This window comes from Sturnus vulgaris, chromosome 1 (assembly GCF_052056855.1).
Source record: "Sturnus vulgaris isolate bStuVul1 chromosome 1, bStuVul1.hap1, whole genome shotgun sequence".
Lineage (NCBI taxonomy): Eukaryota > Metazoa > Chordata > Aves > Passeriformes > Sturnidae > Sturnus > Sturnus vulgaris.
The window spans coordinates 57,043,069-57,069,257 of record NC_142243.1 but is presented as its reverse complement, the minus strand read 5'-3'; the positions used below and the strand labels follow the sequence as shown (position 1 = coordinate 57,069,257).

The 26,189-nt window shown below is 38.5% G+C and overlaps 1 long non-coding RNA gene across 1 annotated transcript in view; it reads left to right on the top strand.

Annotated features, from left to right (window-relative positions):
- The window catches only part of LOC148225217 (uncharacterized), a 189,505-nt gene that overhangs the window by 79,965 nt on the left and 83,351 nt on the right, over positions 1 to 26,189 (top strand). The window lies entirely within an intron of this gene.

Genomic DNA, 26,189 nt, shown 5'->3' with positions numbered 1-26,189 from the left:
GAAGAAAGGAAAGAAAGAAAGGAAAGAAAGAAAGAAAGAAAGAAAGAAAGAAAGAAGAAGAAAGAAAGAAAGAAAGAAGAAAGGAAGGAAAAGGAAAGGAAGAAAGGAAGGAAGAAGGAAGGAAGGAAGAAAGAAAGAAAGAAAGAAAGAAAGAAAGAAAGAAAGAAAGAAAGAAAGAAAGAAAGAAAGAAAGAAAGAAAGAAAGAAAGAAAGGAAAGAAAGAAAGAAAGAAAGAAAGAAAGAAAGAAAGAAAGAAAGAAAAGAAAGTAAGAAAAGAAAGAAAGAAAGAAAGAAAAGAAAGAAAAGAAGAAAGAAAGAAAGAAAGAAAGAAAGAAAGAAAGAAAGGAAGAAAGGAAGAAAGAAAGGAAGAAAGGAAGGAAGAAAGGAAGGAAGGAAGGAAGGAAGGAAGAAAGAAGAAAGAAAGAAAGAAAGAAAGAAAGAAAGAAAGAAAGAAAGAAAGAAAGGAAAGAAAGAAAGAAAGAAAGAAAGAAGAAAGAAAGAAAGAAAGAAAGAAAGAAAGAAAGAAAGAAAGAAAGAAAGAAAGAAAAGAAAGAAAGAAAGAAAGAAAGAAAGAAAAGAATTTAACATGGTATGATGATAGGCCTATCTTGAAAAGAAAAGGTACCTGTTAATTAGGCAGGCATAGGTGAAATATGGTAGGATGTCACTGATTCCTGACAGAGAAGAGAGGCCTAAAAGACTTCAAAATATGCTAAGCTCATTTTCTTCTGCACATTTAATGTCTGAATAATTCTAGCTTGGGGATAGATGTCAGAGAAATGCCTCTGAAGTCCAGAGGGAAACCATATTAGGTTTCTGACTTGTGCAAATTTGCTGCCCTTGCTGTAAGGTACTGTCCAGCTCCCCTGGGAGGTATGTATTTGCTGTTCACCTAAGGATCAGAAAAAGTTTTTCTTTCCACTGAGAGTTCAATGGGTTTATTTTCTTCAGCTCAAATTGAAAAATGTGACTGACAAAGCCACTGAGAGCATGCACACCTGTATAGAACCTAGTTGTTTTGCTCTTCCTTCCTTTCTCTCACATCACCCATTCTTTTTGATCAACAGCATAAAATGCTAAAAAAGATTTTTTCTATTTTATTTTTTTGCAGTTGAAAAATTATCAAAATTATTTCTTTAGCAGTGAGAAATATGTGGTCTTATTTACAACTGAGGCTTGTTTTTCTCTACACAATGGCAAAAATCAATCTTTAATTCAATTTTCTGCTCATGTTTTTATGAAATCTGCTGCCAGCAAACAGTCCAAGGAGTCTTAGACAAGTTGCTTTTAAGACATGTTACTACAGAGATGAGTAGAATAAGATCAAAGATATTCTCACTTTTTTGTAGGCTATCAGTGCCCTACATCAGATTTTATCTTTCTTTTGCCCCATATAATAATACCCCAAATACAAGCCTGTGTTTGAATGTTTTTATTCTATCTACTCTCATCTCTATTTCCTTATTTTCTGGCTGAATCACAAAGCAATTAAATGATTTTATTCATAATTCAAAGGTAAATTGCTAATGCAAAATTAATCTGGTTTTAGACTTAAGGTTTAGGGAATGTCAAAGCAGAAGCCATGGTGAAGAACAAGCTAACAAGAAAAATCAAAACTACCACAAATGCACCAAAAAAACATGGAAATAATTTTAACCATAGTCATTGTTAATGACTTGAACAGTAACTTCTTGAACTCGTGCTTCCCAGCTAACAACTTGACACCTTAAAAATACTAACAGATTTTAGAGATTTTTTATCAACATTTTACCTTTTTCTACTCATCACCTGCAGACAGCTAAAGAAACCAAGAGGTATCACAAAATGAGCTTTCAATCCAAGACATTAAAATCCAAGCCCAAAAGTACAGGGTGATAAGAGATCCTTTCAGGTCAATGCCTACTCATCTAATACTGCTTTTGGTGTTTAGAGCAGCTCAGACTTTTCGAGGCCTTGGTTAGGTTGCATAAGTGAAGGATTTATGTCCATGTCATCCATTGAAAAATCTCTCAGGGGCATTGAAAGATGTGGGATTAAGAGAGATGCTTCAATATCAGGTTTATATGCAAAATGGTGAAAAAGTACAATGAATACATACATAATAAAATCTACTTAAACAACAAATATACAAACTTGAAAAAAGTATACTTCATGGCAGGAAGAGAGTAGGAGACAAGAGGAAAAAATAAAAGGAAGACTAATGCCCTTAGACACTCAATATAGAAAAGATATTGCCCTCATATACATTCTTATTTATCTTCACCCTCCTGCAATTGGTGTATTACCTCCTTACACACAGCAGTTTCTTTCTGTCATGGAGGCAATTCATTCCTATCCTGTCAGGCTCACTTTTTCTTTCCAGTGTCTCAAGGCACTAGTTACTGTCAAAGCAGTAACAGAAAGAACCCAAGAGGTTTTTTTTGCTGACACCTCCTGAAGTGTAGAATCATCACATCAGATATATATTTGGGGTTAGGAAGACCATTTTCTGTTATATGACCTCATCCAGCCAGAGCTTTCACTAAATCCTTGTCAAAAAAATTATCCCCAGCCCACCAGGAGAAACACTGTTTATTCTCTCAAGCCCAGCTAATTTGTTTTCAATTATCTCCTTGTTAGAGAAAAAGATTGTCCTTCATAAAGCAGTCCGAGATGTTGCAGAATTACTGCTTGAAACACAGAAATTGGAACAACTCGTTTTTATTTCAGTATTGGTATCCTATGCCTTAAGATTAATTGTAAACATTCCCTAATGCCTTCTGTACTGTGCCTAAACAAGTTAGGTATTTTCAAAGATCTTAACTAAAGTCACAGCAGAATTAAAAACACTTTTGCAGAAAAACACAAAACACAGCTAAAGAAGACCCTTAGCTGGCCTGTACTAAACTCTCTTATAGCAAATTTTGGAACCATTTGGTTTGGGACCCATGCAGAACTGTAGCAGCATTTCTGGCTGAAAAATCTTGCATTATTACCTTGGTCCACTTGTCTCTTTCCTTTTAAAAACACATTTACACCTTTGTTATTAAGGCACACAATTCAAGGTTGCAATCCTGACAAAAATTATGTGGGTGAACAATTCCAATGGAGACAGTAAGTCCTGATTTCCAAGATTTGTGTGAAGGAGGTATCCCCACAATGAAAGAAACAAACAGAAAAAAACCCAAACCACCACACTTTGTTTCCATCTGCCCTTTCTCAACTGTTTATTGCTTTAGCCATGGTGTTTTTTCCTCACATCAACACTGACTCTCCATCCATGGGGAAAGTAGCATTGACTACAGGAGGGATTGCCCTCTCCACCTTCTAATCAAAGCAAATTTAGGTCTAGTGGGCTCAGGATTATGTCAGGTTGTGTTTGGGATTTTTTTTAAACCGAAATAAGTGAAAAAGGTAAATGCAAAACATTACTCTCATGAGTGGATATGCATAAGTGAATATCTGCAGTGGAATTTTGTTTTGAAAACAGAACACCAGGGACCAACTCAAATCACAATAACTGAAACCAGGCTGATTTTTATTTTCTCTTAACCCAAGCTGCACACATACACTTTGTAATTTACAAATACAATCCACTGCAGCTGCAGAATAAATCAATCTGAAAATACATATACACATAAATAATACTGGTTTAATATTACCAGTGAGAAATCTTGACAACTCAGAAGACTTTAAAACTCTGAGTGAAGGCAAATTCCAGCAGTATCAATATTTGAAATTCACTCAGTTTCATTCAAAAACTTATTTTTAATAGCATTTGGTATTGTGTGCCTCTATCTCTCACTTCATGTATGTGTTTATATGTACAGAGAAATATATACAAACTAACATTTTTTTTTTAATACTTGAATTGTAAAATAAGCATTACTTGTGTAAGATAGCTACCCAGAATTAAAAAATAAATACTCCACAGTCCATGAATTATCTCACTAAAGCTAGTTAACAACATCTGAGGCATAAATGGACAGAGGCTTATTTAGTTTGCTATATACTGCCCAGAACAGCTGCAAACACGTGCCTTTTTATGGAAGTTTGGGATTCCATTTGGTTCAAACACCTGGCTTTTGCTTTTTACAGTTGGTATTGTTCAGGCCATACTTCCTCACACATCCCCTATTTCAAGTTGCCAAGAGGGTGATGGAAGAACGAGAAACCCTGGAACCATGTATTTTCTAAAGCAATACGAAGATTGACCTTGGGTATTCCATCACACAGTGGGGTTTTGTCACATTTTACCTATTAGCCAGCTTTCCTCCTTCAAATCTGCTTTATTGTGATCTAGTCAGGGTTGAAAATTGAACAAGTAATAGCCTGTATGCACTTGTTTTATTGTGCCAGTATTAATGGATGTTTTCATACTGGATGTCAAAAAGTAAAAATGCTTTCCAGCAAGCTGTTTGTATACAGAGAGAAAGAATTCTGCACTTTGGAAAGAGGACTGCTTTAAGGAGTGAGAATTCCTCTGTTCTATATCCATATCAAATCTGAAGAAAAGGCAATAAGCTTTATTTGAATCTGTGTGCCAGCTAGAGAGAGGCACAAGAAAAACCATGCTGCTACCAATACCAGATACCAGTGTATTTGTGTGCCACAGCAGTTCAGCACTCCATGGCACAGCTGCTTGCAGGGTAGAGGCCAGAGCATTCACTGCAAATACACCACAAGCTGTGTGACCAGACTAAAGCAGAACACAAAACTTCCATGGTTTGTTTAATGCATAGTTGTTTCTCAAGCCTTCTCTGTCTTTCATAGCATCCCCTTCTTGCAAACTCTCTGTGACCTGTGTGTAATCTGCTTCTGAGACAAGGCAATGCAAAGATTTCAGACTGAGTAGCTTTGCAGACATCACATCTACTGGCTGATCTGCTGACTATACTACATGTATGATTCTCCTCTGCTTTTCACCTTCACTAGCCCTCAATTGCAGCGAGTTAGTTGTACTTCTGGGATTACAAACTGCACTCCAGATGTTGTACTCCTTTCTTTTCCAAGGGCATCCATTTGTTATCCATCATATTTTCCACTCAGTAAATAATTTAGATGGAATTACTGAATGAATTTTCAAAACACTATTCTGAATATCATTCGATGGCATTACTCACACAAAGTTTTATAGAGCTAAAACATTTCCATTCTGAAGATTAGATTTGATTTGTGAGCTGTGCATTGCAAAACTGAGCCACTTTTAAGAAAGTCATGTTGATGAGAAGTCTCAATTTGACTTGAATCTGAAGGAAGTTCTAGGAAAAGAAATTCAAAGGACACTGCTGCAACCTGCAAGGTCACGTTTTTCTGCCAGTGCTTAAAGTTTCCTATTAGTACCCTACTAGAACAGTCTTAAGAATTTTAAGAAACGTTGAATTATTTTTAAAAAAGTCTCTTGAAGATAACTACAAATAGATTAGACAATTAGGCATTTAACATCAAACACAAGGTTTTGCTTATTATGGCTGTCTCATCCATTATCTCATCCAGTCAGGAAAGGATGCAATAAATAGCATTCTTGACAATGTATCTCTGATACCTTTAATCTTTCTTATTATATTGGTTTTGCAGGGCAAAGTTTTGGTAGCAGGGAGTATTTTTTTGCTTTCCCCTACATCCAGTAGACCCAGTGCCAGATGGTTCCAAGATGGGCCTGCCACTGACCATCAGCAACAATGGCAGCACTTCTGGCTAAAATATTTAAGGAGGGGAAAAATTTACTATGCAAGAACACTTGCAGCCAGAGAAGAGAGGAGTGAGAATAGGTAAGAGACACACCCCTGTGGACAGCAAGGTCAGTGAGGAAAGAGGGGCAGAAAGTGCTCCATGTGCCTGAGCATAGATTATTCTGCAGCCTGTAGTGAAGATCATGGAGAGCCAGGTAGCTCATAGAGGTCTACAATAGAGCAGAGATGCACCTGCAGCCCATGGTGGACCTCCACGGGAGCAGATGAATGCCTCAAGGAGGCCATGACCCCATGGGAAGCTTATGCTAGAGCAGGCTTGATGGCAGGTCATGTGGACCCATGCTAAAGAAATCCTAAGGAACTGCACAATGTGGAAGGGACCATGCTGGAGAAATTTGTGAGAACTGTAGCCCTGTGGGAAAGACTCACATTGGAGAAGTTTGTGGAGAAATGTCTCCTGTGAGAAGGAGCCCACACTGGAGCAAGGGAAGACTGTGAAGAGAGGGGAGCAACAGAGAGGGGAGCAACACAGACCACAACCTCCAGTTCTTGTCCTCCTGAGCTGCTTGGGAAAGTTAGTAGATAGAGAAATTAGGAGTGAAGATAAAAACAGGAGGAAGGGAGATGTGGGGGGAAGGCATTTTACAATTTGTTTTTATTTTCTCATTACACTACTGTGATTTGACTGGCAATAAATTAATTTCATTGTCTGTTTTACCCATGGCAGCAATGGCTTAGTGATCTATCCCTGTCCTTATCTGGAGCCAAGAGATTTTTTGTCTTGTTTTCTCTCCCCTGGACAGCTGAAAAGGGAGAGTGATAGAGGGGTTTAGTGGGTACCTTGTACCCAGCCAATGTCAGACACACCACACTCAAAAGATCCTCTTACCTACAGTCTATTTGCCAAAATGAAGGTTTGTTTGTTTAGGCCTCCCAGATTGACATTATGTTCTCCAAAACAAATTTGATTGCAATGACTATTCTGGACTCTTGGATTCACCCGGTTAGCCCAGAAGCCACATCTGCTCATGAACTGGAGAGTATGAGAAGTGATTCCCACAAGAACAAAGCGAAATTGAAGAAAGAAATTGTTATTTTACTTTTCTGCTGTTCAAACTATCCTGCTGTACAGCATCTGAAACCCTCTGAAACCCTGCCCTAGTATTTCTGTGCACTAGAAGAAAAGCTAGAATCATTAGCAAGAAGAGAGGTGCTGACTCAGGACTTTAAGGCCTGCCAATAACTACCTAAAGAAAACATCTTCAGTAATCAAGTGGAAGTGCTTCAAACTATTTATACTCTTGTTTCATTGAAATCAAAATTTTACCTTTTGTTACTCTGTCTTATTAGTCTTATTCTTGTGTGTGTTTTTTGAAGTTTCACTTCCACAAAGTTGCCTTCAATAGTGTCATTGGGTTCAAAACATGATTTACTATATAATCCAATCATCAGCTTGGGTTAAGGCTTTGGAAAAGCTCTTTTGCTTACTGTGACAGAAACAGGCATTTTACCCGTATCATGTTGCTTCCCTTAGCAAAGAATTAAAACTTAATACTGTGAGAAAATTAAAAATAATAGATTGCAATTTGATCACTGTATTTTTCTATCTTTATCTACCTTAATATTATTGTAATAAATTAGATGAACATAACACTTGATCAACACATTTTATTTGAAAAATCCATAGATGTATATGAAACTGCTTTACTGTGCCAAATACTAACATGGGTCATGAACTCTGAAAGCTGTGTGTAACACCAGGCAAGAGTCCTGCAGGCTACTTGGCTCTGCTTCCAAAAGAATATCCAAATCCTCACACAGGGGAATTTTTCTATAAGGGAACACATTTCCCACTGGTACTTATTAGTGTCAGTTGCCAAAAGGTTTCCTACAGAACATAGGTTTTCTGCTCATCCCTCAAGAAGCAGAACTCAGGAGCATGATGATTTTAGGTAGGGAGACAACAACAGAGCTCTGGCCTGAAAATAAGACATCTGCAACTGCCAGTAGGGCATAATGGTCTCAGTTAACTAATTAAAAAGAAAAATAGCACTGGATGGAAGCCCCCCAAGCTCTTTCTTCATTGCAATGCAACACATTTTGCAGGTGCATCTAAACAGTTTAGTAACATCAAATTTTGAGTAACTCCATTAGAGTTTAGGGCCTGTAATGCTTTGGGCTCACCAGACACCTGTTTGTCAGCCATGCAGTTTGTTCTCAACACCAGAGGTCTAGGTATTGGCTAGCTGTAGTCAGCAAGCACATAAAGGGCTGGCACCCAAGAGGATACAGCTTCTATATGTGCTTTATATGTGCTTTCCTTAAGGAAATTGATGGCCAAGCAGTGAGATTGCTGTTGGCACCACAGGTTCATGGTTCTGATGCAAATTCAAGTATGTATACAGGCATTGTGGGTTGAAATCAGTATAACTAAGTCTCAGACACATCTATAAATGTGTTATTCATAGGACAGCTCGTATTATATTCACTTGGAAACAGCCCATTCATTGAATTAATCTTATTTACAGAATAAATTTGACAGACAAAACTAAACAGAGGTATCAATAGAAAACTTTCAAAGACCTTTATCCTGCTGTGTTGTTTTCTTACATGAAAGTTTTTCAGATACCCTAGTCTGCATTTTAGGAGTTTATAGTTTATTTCCAGGAAAGCAATATGCTTGTTTTCATTGTCAATCATAGAAGCAGTCTGGGCTGAGCTTGTCTTTTTAGTGTTGACTTTGCATTTCTAGTCTGGCATTTTTATTTTTTTTAAGTTGTTATTTATATTAGAGGATAATGTAGTTCCCTAATAATGAGGCTGTTGGAAGAGGACTAATGGAGCTGTTAATGTTAAACAAAATAGCCAGCCAGCTTACTTTAATGGAAGGGAGATTAGTATGACTTCTGTCTGAGCAGTTTCAACACACTTTCTTACTGTAAGTGCAAGAAAAACTCATTATTTGAATATTATCTCATGAACAAAAAATCTGGTCCAATTAACTGTGAAAGTGTGGAAGAGCATGTGGAATAAAAATTGGAGTAAACCCTCCAAAGAACAGTTTCATAAAGGTCTTATGAAGTCACCCTTTATCCAACTGTCTTGATCAAATTGTCTCTCACTAATTTTTCTTGCGTTCCCTCAGTTGTGCTGCAGCTAGCATGAAATTTATTAAAACCAAAGATTAAAGAGAGCTCCAAACGAAGTACAAATTTTCAAAAATTGTGTTGCATATGTTCAGCAGGCACCAAGGGGTGGGGGGTGGGAAGTCAATAATTTGTATAAACAAAAGGCACATAAGAAAATCATCATGTTGAAATATTGCAAACTAACAGCAGGCTAGAGTAAAACATCCATATTGCCAGAGAGAATTTATTTCTTTTAGCACTACCTTTATAATCCTTCACCAAAAAGGAATCTTTTTTTCTTTTTTTTTTTTTTTTTAAGCATGAAAAATATGCATTATAGTCAGGTGGGTTAGATTAATTTAAATTTTTTTTAGAGATAGATTTTCTCTCCCCGAATCTTCAACTGTGACTGCAATGAGTTTCTTCAGAGAAACAGAGATATTACAAGAGAGAGATTACAAAAAAGTGCTTGCCATCTTCCATTATTAAGCCATACAAAAAAGAAAAAGAAAAAGGCAAAATAAAAACCCTTGGAGAAAGCTGTTCCCTGAGGTGATGGAAGAAGTGACAAGGTTTGTAAAACCTAATGTATATTTAACAGATAATGTCATGCACTGAGAGAGACAGGAAGCAATTTGGGGAAAGAAGGAATCCACCCGAATAGTCTCAAGGGGAATCAGACAAGACAGATTATTAATAATCAGGCTTAAAATGTCCACCGATTAATTTAAGGGTGAAAATATTCGTGAAGAATGCTGTTAGGTAGGATCTTGTGTAAGACAGGTCATTAAGAAAAATGACCTCAAGTGAACTGGCTAGACTTTCAGGACAATCTGTCCACAGCATAAAGAGTGGTCCATCCAATGTTCAGAAAAGGTAGCAAACATGGGAGGAGACTGGCTGTAACAAACAGGGTCTGAGCTCCAGCACAAACTAGCCATTTAGAGGAGTTGGAATTAAGGCAGGAGCAAAGAAATATAAAGGAATCTCCTGGCCATGCTGGGATAGTATTAGAAAAGCCAAAGCCCAGCTGCAATTGAAATCAGCGAGGAACAAGGGCAACAAGAATCCCTTCTACCTCTGTACTAACGGCAGAATAAACGAAGAAGACAGGGACTTCTTGTACAATGGGCAGGTGATTTTGGGACAGCAGATATATTTAAAGTGAAGTACTCAACCCCTTCTCTTTATATCAGTCCACAACTGAATCTCCCAGGACTCTGCCTAGAGAGAGGTTCAAGAAAAGGAGGTACAATAGTGAAAATTGAACAAATCTAGAATCTGTTTCAGAAATTCTTGATCCATATGTGCTTTTAGTTTATTTAGAGTTTTTGTTTAGATTAAGGGAATAAGATTGAGGAGTAAAGGTAAGTGGTGATTTGAAGAACAAATCTAGAATCTGTTTCAGAAATTCTTGATCCATATGTGCTTCCCAGTACCAGAGAGATAAACTGAGGCAGGAGCTGACTGCAAAGATAGTCTGGTCTGGAAGCTCACATGCCGTGTGAACAGAAGCTGAGGAAATGAGGCTTTTGTGGGGAATTTGATAGCAGCCTCCTCCTGCCTGCAGGGGGACTAAGATAGGAGATCCAAGATCTTTACACACGTATAAAGTGAGACCACCAGGATACAATGATCCTGAATTGAAACAGAATAGGTTTTATCTACTTAAAAGGAAAAAAATAAAATCGTTGAAAGGTTGCTGAAGGTTGGCAGGTGCTGCACAGTCTTCCTTGGAGGTTTTCAAGACCTAGCTGTACCAAAGGCCTGACAGACTGAAATCAGCACTGATCATGGTTTAGAGTGGGAAGCTGGATAGGATGACCTCTCAGGGCCCCTGCGAAGCTGAATTCTGTTATTTTTAAGACTTGGTCCTCAACACAGATAAAATTTAAAGGAATGTCCACCCTATCACTGAACTTACAACTTGTGTGAACTAATAAGCTAATGTAAGTTGTAGATAATTTATTTTATATAGATATTTAGGCCCACAAATACATGATTTGATATTCAGAAGTAAGTTGCTTTTGAAGTTCTGGGTATTGCCTAATATAAATAACCAGAATTATGCATTTTACAGTCAGTATAATACATTTATATAATATTTTATTATAGTTATATTAAATACTTTATATATCTTCCTATATTCACATAAAACTTAACTCAAAGGTTTACTGTGAAATAAGTAACTGATCATTCTAATAGTGGTGTAAAACTGGTAAAGACTAAAACACTGAACAAATAGAACTTATTTTTAACTTCTCTTTTAAGATTTCATCAAGCATACTATCACTTGAGTTTCACAAGATGCCCAAGGCTTCAGGAGCTTAGAATCTCATTTTAAGCCTTTAGGTTTGAGGACATTGATCCAAATTTATTGACATACCCAGGAAGATCACAGTGTCTCTTTTCCAACCACATAATGAAAATAATTGTATGAATAAATTTTTTAAAAATGTTATCATGGAGATTCAGGCCCATGAGAGTACATCCTCATTTTTAAGAAAGAGAAAAATGAACTCATTGACAACTGAAAAACAAGACTATTTAGACAAACACTGGAAAAAAACAAATATCAACACATCAAGACTAGTATTGAGTTTACTGAGGCTTAAACTTCTTAAAGTCTCAGTGAAATTACAATTTTCTAACCATGATTAACCATGTTGCAAATCCAGGAGGAAAACGTTTGCCAAGCACGATTGCATACTGGCAAAAAACCTTTATAAAAAGGCAAACAGAGCAATAGAGTATGAATCAAAGATAATCTGAATACTTTCAATTGTGAAGTGTTTAAAGTTAGTGATGGACCAGGGACTGCATAATTTATGATGACTGCAACTACCTACTACAAAGAAGATCAAGGAGACAAGGATATATGTTTAGATGGGAGCAGCAGACAGCAGGGAAGAAAGGTGGGTTTTTGTTAAGGATAAACAACATGTAGGGTGCTGTTTCTACTTTTGCTTTGCAAGTGTTACGTAATAACTTTCTATCCTACAGAACTGAAGGCCTGAGATGAGTCACTAATCTCAGTTTTAGACATTGACCTTAGTTTTGATGTACAAAGGCTAACTCCAGCTTTGGGACTCAGTTTGCCACAGAAGTTTAGTCCACAGGCACAGGTGGAAGAAGGGTGTTTCATGAAAGCTACTTTAATACAGATTTCTGTAGTGAGCAGGGAACATTGCATTGCAAGTGGGAAGGTGTGCACCTCAGTATCATTCCATGCCCCATTTTTTTTTTAAGGAGCAATTTGTCTCCTGTAGATTTAAGCACATTCCAGCCCTGTATCACACATTTTCAACAAGTTGAAGAACACTACCTGGTGCTCAGAATTACAAGCAATTTCATGAAAGGATGGAAACTTTCAACATGCATATTTGCATTGATCTTCAAGACAATCAAGCATTTTTATTAAAAAAATTCTTAATAAAAAAGAGAGAAACACTTTAATTTCACCAGGCTTAAAAATCTGAATATTCCTAAACTAAAAGTACATTTTACTACATGTGCATTTTTTTAAACTGTAAGGCTATAAACTGGAAAGCACTATGCATAACATTGTGAAAACTACCAGGATGTTTAGAACCCTAAGGCTAATTCACTGTGCCATAAATTTATTGTAAATTAGTATGTGAACTCACGGTGCAACAAATTCCCATGTAGATAGACATAGCAAACATTAAGAACAATAACTTGTAAGGTAGACAGTCCCCATTTTTTACTATTTGTCTTGGATAAAGCCTTCTGCATTGGAATGCCTTAGCACACATATGGGAGGGAAATAAACCAGAGGTGGACTGTGCTGAGAAGAAAACAGATTGTGAAAGAGGACACTGGAATTCAGAAAAAAAGGGATTATGAGGGAAAACGTGGGAGACAAAGTACAAATTAGACTCAGCACAAGAAGCAGAAGGATGTGAAGGTACAGAAAAATAAAAAAGATAAATAACACTAATAGTCAGGGAAGAATAAGTACAACAGCAAATGCAAAAATCTATGCTAGAGTGCAAAGGAAAATTCAGATAAAGCATGTCTGCAAATTTCCAAACACAAACCAGTAAATCCAGCCTGCCCAGCTATAAAGCTGTGTATTTTCAAGGTATGTATGCAGCTTTCTACATTTCATTAAGATGAGCTGACCTGCATGTATTTTTATGGATCCCACTATAGACACAGGAGCCCAGACCACATTTTCTCAGATGCACTGAGCTGCTCTCTCAAGATGCCATGCAGGTCTGTTGGAACTTTGGCATATCAGACAGGGCAGAGAGCATGTTCCAGCTGCAGTTCAAATGAGACCACTGCAATGCAGCTCACCACAGGTTATCATCACTCTACCCTTAGTACAAATATCTGGCTTCAACCTGATTCACTGGCATGTTCAAAACAAAGCTTTTTATGGCACTGAAAGGTTGTGTTTGAATTATTATCCCAACACAGGAAGAAAAATAAATATCTGAAAAATTCCCCTGGGACAGACATTCATTTCCCATTAGCTCCTAGGGACCAAACCACTACCCATCCTGAATGCAAAAATACTCTCACACCCACTCTACCATCACTGATTGTTTACTCCCCAATTCTGATAACACTTGCTCTCTTTTCAGCTCTCTGCATTTTTTCTTGTTTTTTGACTCCTCAGTCTAATACACACGCCATTGTTTTTTCTGTTCCTCACCTTGTTTTAGTTAATCCTCCTCTTTTAATTCCTTCATATTCTTCCTTATCCTGTTGATTCTCCTTGTCTCTTGTGTCCTGGGTGAGCAGCCACTTCAAGGCACAGAAGTCCACAGTTATTTCACTTGTGGGCTGATGGTGCCAGACTTGACATAAACAGCTGATTTGGGAAAATATGTATTTGCATATATAGTTTTAAAAGGTTCACTTCTCTAGTGTACAAATAGTACATTTTCTTCATCAAACTGCTAGAAACAAATTCAACACTTTTGTTGGTACTTGAATATAAACACACACACACACACACACACACACAATTCCCTAAATCTAGAAGTACAGTTGTAAAAGTAAGGGAGGCATATATTTAGAAGGCTTTATTGATCCCAGCTGCTTGGTGAACACACAGCACCTGCCAATAACTGAACTCCTAAAATCTTGTCCCAACATAAAACTTTGAGGGCAGGCTCTTCTGCCGTCGTTTTTAACAGGACATCTTTTTTAGATTCCTCAGTGCTCAGTGTATTTCAATTGTTTTTTCCACATGCAGCTGAGAGAGAACAATTCTGTGCCATGAGGGGAATAAATGGATGCAAGATCTCAGTGACTGGAAAGTTCTGTCCAAATTTTTCCTTTGCTAAGGGAGCGCCTGGACCAAAAATCTGCCATTACTTACACACAGACTGCATAGTGCTGCTAGCTAAACAAGTTGAAAATCAGTGAAGGGGATCTGAATTTAAACAAATTGAAGAATGTAATTTGTAACAGAATATACGTACACTTGATAATGACTTCAAGGGCTAAAAAGAAAAATAGACTGGAGTTAAGAAATGCAGTTCTCTGTTACTTTGCTACCTCTTTTTTTTGTTGGTTTTTTTTTCCCTGTGTAAATCTGAAGCAGAAGACAAATCCTGATATCCTGGAATATCCTGGAAGGAAAATAGCCTCCAGCTGTCTACTTGTCTAAGAAATTTAATGCCAGTAAGCATAAACATATTCCAGGTGGCTTTCACTGTGTTACTCTGGTCTAATGGGAGAGCAGTGCATTTACCTCAGTGACATCTTCAGCTACAAGCAAAGCAAGCACCAGACCAAATCTTCCTTGTAATTGGGCCCAGATCAGCAGATGCCCAGGCTGGATGTGGCCATTTTCAGACCAGTGCTAAGAAGATGTGTTTCACTACATACCAGGCTCTTGCAGACAAAGCATCCTACCAGTCTCGCAGGTCTTTGCAACAAGACTCATGGTGCAGGGCTTTTTTTGTTATCAAGTTCATCAGAATAATACTGCACTGAAGAGCAGCACAGCTAGAATAAGACTTGATAGGACTTTATAATCTCCCTGATGAGATGCCTTTCATCTCAGGTAGCTGTGTCCTTGTCAAGTCATCTTCATTCAGTCCTGCGCCCTTCTTCAGGCAGGGTATGTGCTTTAACCTTATGATGAGAATAAACCATCAATCAGGCAGCTGTGAAAAAGACAACCATCACCAGAAGCAGCTCTAGCACTCTGGGAAAGGCATTAGAAAAGACTTTACGGAATATATAGTTTGGGTCAGCTGCATTGGAGAGGGTGAGAGGGAACAAAAACATCTACTAGGAATACAGATATTCAACTTCGTAGAAGAGAATGAAGAGTATCTGAGCCAGAGCTACTTGAAAGCAGAAGCAGAGCTACTTGAAAGCAGAAGCTGGTATTGGCAAGAGAACAAATGGCTTTGACCTAGTTTTATTTGTGAATTAAATCTCTAACAATGTGAGCAATGACACTCCTGTACAGTGTCTAACCAGTAGAGTACGTACAGACAAGTAAAACCAACTATGAAATGGAGCTTCACATAGGAAGGAAAATAATTTATATCTTCTGCCATTCAATGGCTCAGAAACTTAACTGTGGCTGCTTTTCTAAGTTTTTCAAAGTTCATCAGCTGGTCTTCTCTGCTGCCAAATTCTCTCATTGACCACCTCCTTCCACCATTATCCATCAAGCCCCTTTTTATATACCCTCACTCTTCAATCCAACTCTGCTGACTTCAGCTCAGCTGCATTGATGAGCTGGCATCTGCTTTCAGTGCTCTCTTTTGATGAGGGAGCTGTTCAATCTCCCCAAACTTTGGCATTTGCTGGTGATAAAAGGAGCACCACTTCAGGTTTTTGGCAAAACCCTCTGTTCCAAAATAAACTTCCTTTATTCATGGTATACTGCAGTGTTTGAGGAAATCCCATAAATATGCTGACTTACTCCATTATAAAAAACATCTTTCTGAGCAAATGTCTGCAATTTGTTTAAATTAACTGAATCCTGGATGCTAAGTTTTTTGAATTTCTAGTTCATTTATCTGCTAATTTCCCTCCCTACATATAAAACTGATGAAATTATTTTTGTCTTTACTCTCATTTGCTTCTCTTTCCCATTTTTCTTCTATAACACTTTCCCCAAAACAAATATTTCTCATCTGCTCTCTTTTTCCTCTCTCTTTCTCTTCCACTTGTTCCAGTTTTTAGGATGCCTCTTACCTGCTTCCAGCCCTTGATTTCCCTGTTTAATATCTCATTCTCTTCTGGCTTACAGATATCACTCCCTATATCACACAGTGAGTATGATTAAATAACTCATTTTTAGTTCCTGCCTACTGTCTCTCCTGTGACTCTGCTGATCTCACAATTACTTTGTCTGACCTTGTTCATTTTTATGAAATACACACTTTATAATCCCTTCCCCAATTCCAGGTCTCTGAAGTCTGCCCTCTGTTTCTTGAACTTCACTGAAACAGTCTTTGGTAAGGACTTCCATCAGACCTAAGATGCAAGAGTGTAATTGTTCTTATTTCATACTTTATCTGCACTTTCAACACCATTTCTTTTCTTGAAGTTTTTTGCTGTTTTTTTAAAACACTGGCTTCTACATTAGCGAGATTCATAAGTAACAACTAATAGAACATTTTCTTTGTAAAATTAATTAAAATTCACTTGGATTTCCTTAAACAACTATCGAGGGCCCTGTCTCCTTTGCACAACTAATACTTGGGTGTGCTTCTGGAGCATAGCTGCATCCTAGAGAGAATATTGGTCTAAAAGGAAAAATAAAATAGGGCTGATCTTTGCTTGTATTCTGATCTTTCAGAGAATCAAGTAATTGATTTATAATATTTTTCCCTACATATGAATTCTCCAAGCAGTATGAAGAATCCTCTTATCCATACTTTATTAAAAGTATTCTCAAATTGCTTCAGTAAATAATCTTGGTCTTGTAAATACTTTCAGCCTTCTCTATTAAAAGCAAGTGCTGCAATATGAGATGCAAACCTTCTAAATTAACATGTAGAACTAGCACAACTTTTAAAGCACAATGCACAACTGGTTGCAATACACATTTTCTGTGATATAAATTGTATTAAGCTTTCAAACAGGATCCAAGAATAATACCTTTTAATTTACATAACCTACCAAATACAAACCATTACATGCAGATTCTTAATTCCAATACACAGTTATTAATATTTCTAAGAATTCACAAGGATTTAAAATGAACACTGAGATTTTCATGAACAAGTGCACAAATAAGTCTGGTTTTGAAAACCTATTAAAAAATACTCATTGGCTGTTCACTCCCACTACTTGTGCCAAAAAAATATTTTACATTTATTTTTTGTATTATAGAACTGCAGATGTCAAGTGATTAGGAAAAATTACATTTTCTGTAATATAAAACAATACAATATGCTGGAAGAGCACTTAGCACAGCAGGATTGCCATCTTTTGTGGTCTGTGAACACTGCCCTAGGAAACATGATTAACAAATTGGAGTTCAACTGCAGAACTCATGTTACTGCTTTTTGTTTAGCATGCCATGGATTGGAATGAAGAAGGAGGAAGATGCACATTTATCACTGGTATACGACAGCTCACTATTTGCTTGAACTAAAAGAGAGGTAGAAGTATCATATTTAGACTCATTTATATTTGTGACAATTTTAAAATTGAATCAGGAGCAACCTTACTACAGTTTTGATGGGAACAGTTTTGCAGCAATTGACTTTGCTTGTAGAATTATAAACATTACTTCCCATTCTGGAAAAACAAAACAAACCAAAATCCATATTACCAAAATTTTGATCAAGTTCTGTATCAAACTTTACCACAGTTTTCTACAGAGCTATTTTTTCAAGTGCCATCTAATCTAACTTTATGTTCAAAGTAAGCCTGACTTCAGAGTCAAGTGAGGCTACAAGGGCCTTGCCCAGTCAAGCTCTTAAGAGTTCTAAAGACTCTTCAGATTACTTGTTCCAGCGTTTGACCAATATCATAATGAAAGTTTTGCTTTATAACCCATGATTTTTCTTGCAGCAGTTTGCAACAACTAACCATTGTCCTTTCAATGTCTTGTGTGCCTTCCATCTTCTCTAACAAGACTCCTACAAGTAACAGAAGATCCCCTCAAATGCCTTCTCTTCTCCAGGATAAACAGCCTCAGGGCCTTCAGTCTTCTTCTCAGTATGTCACATTGTCCTAGCCCTTCACTGTTCTGGTAGCTGTCCACTGGACTGGCTCCTCTTTGTTAATCTCTTTGTTAGTAGGTAGAGGCAAAACCAGGCATAGTACTTTCAACACACAAATGCTGGAGAATAGGGAACAGTACCTGGCCTCAACCCAGCAGTTGTATCCTGCCTCCTACGTGATCAATTTTGACTGTCACAAGAGCATGCAGCAAATTCTCCAGATTCATCCACACCTGTACTATAGTATAGTATAGACTTATTCCCTCCCAGTCAGGTGGTTTTACTAGATTACAAGGTTTCTGCCAATCCACTCCCCTATCCTTTTAAGGCTCCCTTGGGTAGCAGCCCTCTGCAAGTCTCATGAGAATACATTTAGCCATGCTATCCATTAATCATTTGAGATATTTTCATATTTAGCATTATTATGCTGCATTATAACTTTGTACAGAAGTCAGAACAAAACTATTTTTCCATACCTAAGAAACCTGGTTTTGTTATTAATCATCTTGACAAAGCTATTAAGGATGTTTCTAATATTACCAAAAATCAGCATTCTTTGACAAAATTGTTCTGACAGAAAAATATCATCTCTTCTTTGGATTAACACTTACACATAATATTCTAAGTCCTATTTTTAGCAAGATTTCGGATTTTGAGATGAGTACCTGTCAGGAAGCTGATATGTTGGAGGGAAATGAAGATGGTGAAGAACCTTGAGGGGAAGCTGTATGCAGAGTGGCTGAGGTCACTTGATCTGTTCTACCTGGAGAAGAGGAGACTGAGGGGAGACCCTACTGCATTCTACAACTTCCTTTTGAGGTGAAAAGCAAGGACAGGCACTGATCACTGCTCTGTGGTGACCAGTGGCAGGACTTGAGGCCTGAAGTTTTGTCAGAGATGGTTTAGGTTAGATACTAGAAAAACATTCTTCCCCCAAAGGGTGGTTGGGCACTGGAACAGGCTCCCCAGGGAAGTGGTCACAGCACCAAGCCTCACACAATTCAAGAAGCACTTGGAAAATGTTCTCAGGCACATGGTGTGGCTCTTGGGACTGTCCTGTGCTGGGCCAAGATTTGGACTCCATTCTTGTGGGTCCTTCCTGACTCAGGATATTCTATGATTCTCTATCAGAAGAACTGATACAGAAAACTGAAAAACCTGAAGAAATTTCCAAAGAATCTCTGATTGAGGATCTAGTGCTTAAGTTTCCCGTGTAAGAATTGCAGATTCCTCTTCCCCACTCTGCCAGTAGGAACAGCGTTACAGATCTTCTAAAATTGCTGAAATAGGACAGAGCAAAACAAGCTTTAAAGTATAATCCTAAAGAGAACAAGTCCCCTCTACAAAATGCATAATAATATGTTACATGTTTGTCAAGGTTTTGAAAGTGATCTTTCATAACTTCATTCTATGAAAGAACATGGAAGTTAAGCCAGATTTTTATAGGCTTATTAAGTTTAAGCAACCATCTTCCATTTTGTAGGGAAGCTGGTAAATTCAGTGGGATTTAACATGTGCTGATCTCACAAGTACCATTACTTTCCCATAAAAGATCTCCAGCTGAACATGTGGTGAAGCAGCTAAGCTGGGGTCCATGCTGATTCTCATAGCTGTTGAAGGAATTGTGTTACCAAATGTAAATTGATTTCTCTCTCAGTTTGACAGATACAGAGAGTAATTGGTATTATCTACTTTTTCAAGCTTCCATACTCTCCAATAGAGTGCCGCCCATTCCCTCTAAAGCCCTTCATATGTTACAAAGGCAGGAATAGGCCCCCAGAAGATCATTTGTTTATATCAGCCTTGTAGAGAACAGAGCTTTTTGATGAGAAAGGTGGGAAATGCATCAGCACTTTATTATAGCACGGATCATGATAAAGAACTTTCATTCAAGTAGCAATCTATAACATGCCTGATGAATTCAATAGCTACTAACTTCTGTTACCAGGGTAAATGGCAACATGTTTCTTTCTGGTTAAAGGTGTAAAATAAGGAAACCAGACATCCAAACTGCCAGGCAATGCTCAACTAAAATAAAGGACTTTTCACATATATTTTCACTTGACAGATTGTAAAAGAGAAAATTGGTCCACTAAAAAGTGATAGTAGGGAATTGGCAACAAGGATGAAGAGAGCAGATTTGTTAAACAGTTATTTGCTCCAAACTTTCCAGAGGACAAAAGAGACAGAGCTTTGTTTTTTCTTCACATGACATACTCCAGAGGACTGGAAAACAGGAAGCCTACAATTACTATTGAACGAGAAAAAAGCCTCAAAGTGTATTATGGCAAACGAATTACAGCCTGGTTAGCATAGTTAAGGAAAAAGGGGGATAGGTGAAGAAATGATATGAAGGACATTTTATGAAGACTTCCATGTGACTAACTTGATTCTAAATATCCATTGTAGACCCTTAGGAGTCCTGCTTAAACTAACTCGCTTTCATTCATAAGAGATAATATTGCTGCAGCAGGAGTAAGGCAACTGCAGTGTTTCACACACTTACCTTTTCAAAGAGTAATAAGATTCCACACTGAAGATAATTGAATAAGGCAGAGAGTTATGGTACACAGGTTAATAGCTTTAGGATAAAAAATTAGCTCAAAAATAGGAAACAGTGAAGAGGTAATACAAGGTGTGAAGGAAAAGAGTTTACTAGTGAGGTACCTCAGAGGTCAAGTAGCTTTTAACTAATGCATGCTAAAATTTAGATAAGAGGAAATCTCACGTTTTCTGTGCCTGCTGCAGTTGTTTTACCCACAGGGACTGGACAAGAACAGAATATAAAATGGATATACAGAGAAGAGGTGAAGGTTGGTCTTAGTTTGTTGACAAAATAAAAATAGTAAATGCCACACAACTTTGATTATACAAAGGCGTATGAGGATAGCACGTGGCTCCAGATGACCAGGAATGCAGCCAAATGGGAGAGCTGAGACAGCTGCTTGCAAGCCTTCAATTAACAGAAGCAAGTCAAGGACTGTGATAGTTACTCAAGTTAAGATTTACGGTAACTATGCTATAAGATAACACGTGTCAGTTTTCTCATCAGTAGACGGACGTGAGCAGTCATAAATCCAGGTCAATATCACGGTCCTCAAAACCCCTTGGGGGAGAAGGGAGAGAAACGATAATCACCTGCAAATGGGGCCCCTGGGAGCTCACGTGCTCCTCATATGAAATATACTTGCAGAAGAGATGAGGTTAGAACAAAGCCGGGTTACTCAGTCTTCCCCTGTGGTGGCCTACAGCAGACCTGGAGGTCCCATGGTTACAAATAGTCCCAACTTTATGACTGAAATATGGTTGATGACGTAATCACCTTCCTCCTGTAACTCGAGGGAAAGGCCCCGGAGCGCAGGCCCAGGCCCTTGGGGATTCAGGCTGCTATTGGCTGGTTGGCAGCTAGCTTGACCAATGAGCATTAATGGCGTGTGCCGCTGACTTATAAAAGGAGCAGAGGCCTCAGTGAAGCCTGGGTTGTTGCTGTGTGACCTTCGGTGTGCGCGTGGCATTCCTGTCTCTGCCATTGGTGACATTCCCCAGCTTTGTAATGTTGGTCTTGAGGAGACTCCTGACAGCCGCCTTCTGAGAGCAGAATGTTCTTTGCTTTTCTGTAGAAGCTGATTCAGGCACAGAAGCCTTGGGAATACATGGGGAAAAAAGCCCAGTACCCTAACAAAACTCATGTCAAAATCTATAGGCAGTATGGTGGGAGGTGGGAAGTATGAGGACGGAGGAGATGCTGCTGCTCTCTTTTAAGACTTTTACTGGAACCTTCTGGTGTGACAGGAGCTCCAGACTGAATTTTTGAGGCTAAAGGCCTGTAAGAGTAATTAGGTTTTAAATTTCTGTTGACTTACTAGTCAACAGTGCCACCTACATTGACATATCATGGCAGCTTGAATTCTTCTCCAAAACCAGAGGTTCAGGATGAATTCACTTCTGTTATGAAGGCAAAGCAGTTTTGAAGCAACATCAGTTTAATCAGAGAGGAGATGAAGCAGGCTGTGCAGACTCAAATAGCTGTAATTCATTCTGAGGAACGAACAGAGAGGCATTCGGTCCAGAAAAATGCTGGATTCCTTCCTGTCATGGTTTAGGAATGTTATTCCCCAATTTAGCGTTGCCATTGAAACACTCTAAACCATGTGCTGGTCACTCACTCCTTGCTTTCTCTCCTTCTCCCTCATTCAGCAGGCTGGAGAGGAAAACTGGAAGCACAAAAGGTAAAGATCATGGGTTGAGATAAATCAATTTACTGGGAACAGCAATGAAATAAGAACGCAATCAGGGACAGCAACAATATTAATAACAGAGTTTACAAGAGAGGCAAATTATTCATACCTGAATGCTCACCAGGGACACATGAATCACAGCCATGCTACTCCGACCAAGAAGAGACCCCTTTCCTGTCCCTGGAAAATGATGTGAGGTATTATAGGATAACCTCCAGGTCCTAGCCATGCCCCCTCCTGCCCACAGCAAAAATTAACCCTGTCCTAGCTGGAACCAGGACATTTCTGCATTAACTTGCTAATTTAAAGAAGAAGCCTGAGGATTTCTTTAGGCATGGCACAGAAAAATCTGAACTCCACTTATGCCATTTTTTCACAGTCTTAAAACCAGGAGGAAATGTCTCAGCAATGCAGATTTGACACTTGTAGAAGGTCAACGATTCCAACTTGCATCAGAAACAGTAGAACCAAGGGAAAACACTTCAGCATGTATATAGTGCTGACCATGCTGTGTAAGCAGGTACTTTATAGCTGGAATTTTCACAAGGTTGTTACAGAAGAGAGATGACATACAATGATTTATTAAAGAAGCATTCATGCCTTCAGTTTCCTCCCTCACCAATGAGGATATTTAAAATCCATTTAGTTTGCTAACTAGTGTTATATCTGAAGTGTCTTTACACTTCAATTCAGAATTACCCAACCTACATATTAAAGTACTTATCCAACAGACTCTTACTGGCTTCCCTGGAAGGCTGGTCTGAGTGAGGACAGTAATTTTCAGCAGAATATGGACCTTTGTATAAAGCTAAAAAAGATTTTATTCAATGTCATACTTCAATAGATTTATGTAATTGGCTTGATAATAGTGTTTTATATTAAAAAAAATACAAATAAATTCTATTTCCCAGTGTGAGAAATAATATTCTTACCTCTTATTTAGCAGTGCTGAAAGGCCACACAGTACTTTTTCTGAGAAGAGCCATAAGAATATAGTCTTCATGCTTAGTCTGTTCTTCAAGGAAAACATGACCTACCTCCTAGATTTTGATAATTTTTGATAACTTTGATGAAGGTTTCCTTGGTTTAATAACAGCAAGTAGCATTTCCTATTTTCAAGCATTGTGTATTCAAACTAGTGTTCAACCTAATTAAAAACACTGTTTTGTCCTCAGAACCTGTTCTAATAAATTGTCAGAAGAGTGGTTTGAAATAATTACTGTGTTTAGGCAAATTTTTGAAAGGAGTGATATGTCAAAGTGACAGAAAAAGCAGCAGTTTCATAGCACCATGGGATAACCAAGGAAGTTAAACAAAAATATCTTAACATATCTTAACATCTTAGCTTCTTATGTTAGAAATAGCTCAGTGGAGAGAAAATGTCTCCTCCAAAACAGACAGTAATTGCAGATATGAATTAGAACACTTTTCCCTCAAGTCATTGATTTCCTCTAAAATAAACAAGGCTATTTTAATATTTTTTCCTCAGGTTTTCAGACAGTTTCAAACAAGAAGGAGTGGAGCAAATCATTGGCACTGCTATCTTCTGCTGCTGAATATTCTTATTGCCGGATACATGTATGAGTCAAAGAAACATGGGTGTATTTTCCATGGAAATATGAAGATTTTTACAAATGAAATATGAACAGCAGAGCATGTGTGTTTACAAGTGCCTGTAGAGCATGACAAAAGGTTGAAAAAATAGTCTGTTTGGAGAAAGAGAAGCCAGTTCCCGAGATACTACCCTCAGGAGTACGACTGATGGTTGTTAATATGAAGACCAGAAGAGCTGTGCTCTGGTAAGGCCCCAGCAGAGATGTGTCATCAGCAGGAGATCCTGTATCACAATAGCAGAAGGACAGCAACAAGGCTACAGCGCCTCTTATGCCATTCCTCTTCCTGGTAAACCCTTGTGAACAGACATATTCCTACCAGACAAGGAAAAAAATAGGGAAGGTTACTCCTCATTGTCCAAGATTCCTGAATGTGCAAGCAGGTGGCATCCTTAAGCAAAAGATCATCCTCTAACAGCTGCTCCCTCCTAAAAAATAGGAAATCTTGGTTCAAATATCAAGAACCGAAACATCTTGGTTGTGTATCAAGAACTTGTGTAACAAGTTTTGACTGAAAAGTTGGCATCTCTTTTCCTCTCTGTAACATTAATTATCTTGACTATTTACAACATGCATTTTATATTTCATGTACAGCAACGTGAATCAGCAAAGTCGGAGAAAATAAATGGGCAAAATCCATTTACTTACAGATTTTGTAAGCCAGTATTATATTTTTCCCTCAGAGAGAGTTCTGAAAAAACTTCTTCACTGAATCTAGTTACGTCTGGGAACAGGTTTTTCTGATAAGTGGAGTCTCCTTCACAAAATATTTAGGACACAACCTAATGAGGTTCTGGGTTAAAGACTCTAAGAGCTTACTTTTATGAGAGTGCAAACTGCACAATATCTGTAGACGTGCTCCAGTCTTGACTTGACTGTATTTTATTATTCATTCATATGATCTCATTTTGGCTTTTATTACACAAGTTTTAGATTATTTAGCCATATTCTATGGACATCATATTGGATAAAATACCTGGAATTGGTTAAAGAATGAAATATGGATGGAGTTTGAGATGGGAGTTTTTGTGACGCTTTGGATAATGCTGAAGAACATGCTTTTGTTCTGGAAAATGCAAAGTTTTATTGAAATAACAAGAAATTTTTTTTTAGTTTAGGCCTTCTGAGTCACATTCATATGAGAATGTTCTGATCTCACAGACCCTTAACCAGTGGTCTCACAAACTGTCTTGGTTTGAAAGACAGGTATTTGCTAAGAAAAGGCAAGAATCCCTTTTTCTGAGATGCAGAGTGCAACCCCCTCCCTTCTAATTATTATGGTTTTAAATCAGAGGCCTTCAAGTAGAAGATATGGGGATAGGGATAACAGTTCTTTGCTAATATATGTAAGAAGGCACACAGCAGAAACACCATCATCTATAAAAGCTGACCCCAGAGCAGAGCAGTGTAGCTCAGTTCCAGTCCCTTTTGGCCACAGGCTCCCTCTCCCTGCGCTCAGTTCCCGGTGCTGTGGGCAGGGCAGGGCTCGCTCAGCTGAAGGCGCTGGGTGATGGCGGCGGCGGCCCAGGGCTGAGGGGGATGGAGGAGCCGCTCCCCCTCACGGTGTCGGTCGTGGTGCTCGGCACAGTGCCCGGGGGCAGTAGGGTGAGGTGGGAGAGCAGCAGAGCGGTGTCTGACAGCAGGGAACGTGGCTCCCGGCGCTGGGATGGCGGGGAAGATCCCAGATCGGAGCCCTGGCCGTCCTCCTGTCACTCCACCAGCGAGCGAGAGAGCGAGAGCCCGCCCCAAACCCCTGTCACACCTTTCCTTTTCCAGTCTCCCCCTATCCCCCAGCCCCCTGCGAGAGAAAACTATTGCTACTAAGATGTAACTACAAATACTTAGCATAACAATGGGAAAAATTCCACAGAAAGAAAAGGGAACAATTCAACCCCCAACACAAACCTGGCCAAATAAAATACTCTTACAGACCCTAAATCTGCGCTAGAAGGCTCCTGTGACTTTCGATATATCTTATGTATTCTCTTTCCTGAGCATGGAAAGAATTAAGACAAAAAGGATGAGACTGATAGCAAAGTTTTCCCATGAGTTTGATCAGGTGGTCAGAGGTGTCACAAAAGTTAAAGACCCTCCAAGGATGGAATTGTCCTCTGTGCTAAATGGAAGTAGCCAGAGCAAGTAGCAGAGTCATCAATGTACAGGTACAATAATTCAGATACAGGAAACCAAGATTCCCTGGGCCCATTGGTATTCTCTGATAAGAACTTGTTTCTGTTTATTTTCTCCTCACCATACTTTCTTATTGCTGCCTAAAATAGATACTTCTAAAACACAACCAAATGAAAGGCTCCTAGGGATAGGAGGTCTAGGTACAAAGCTTGCAAATACCAATTTTCCA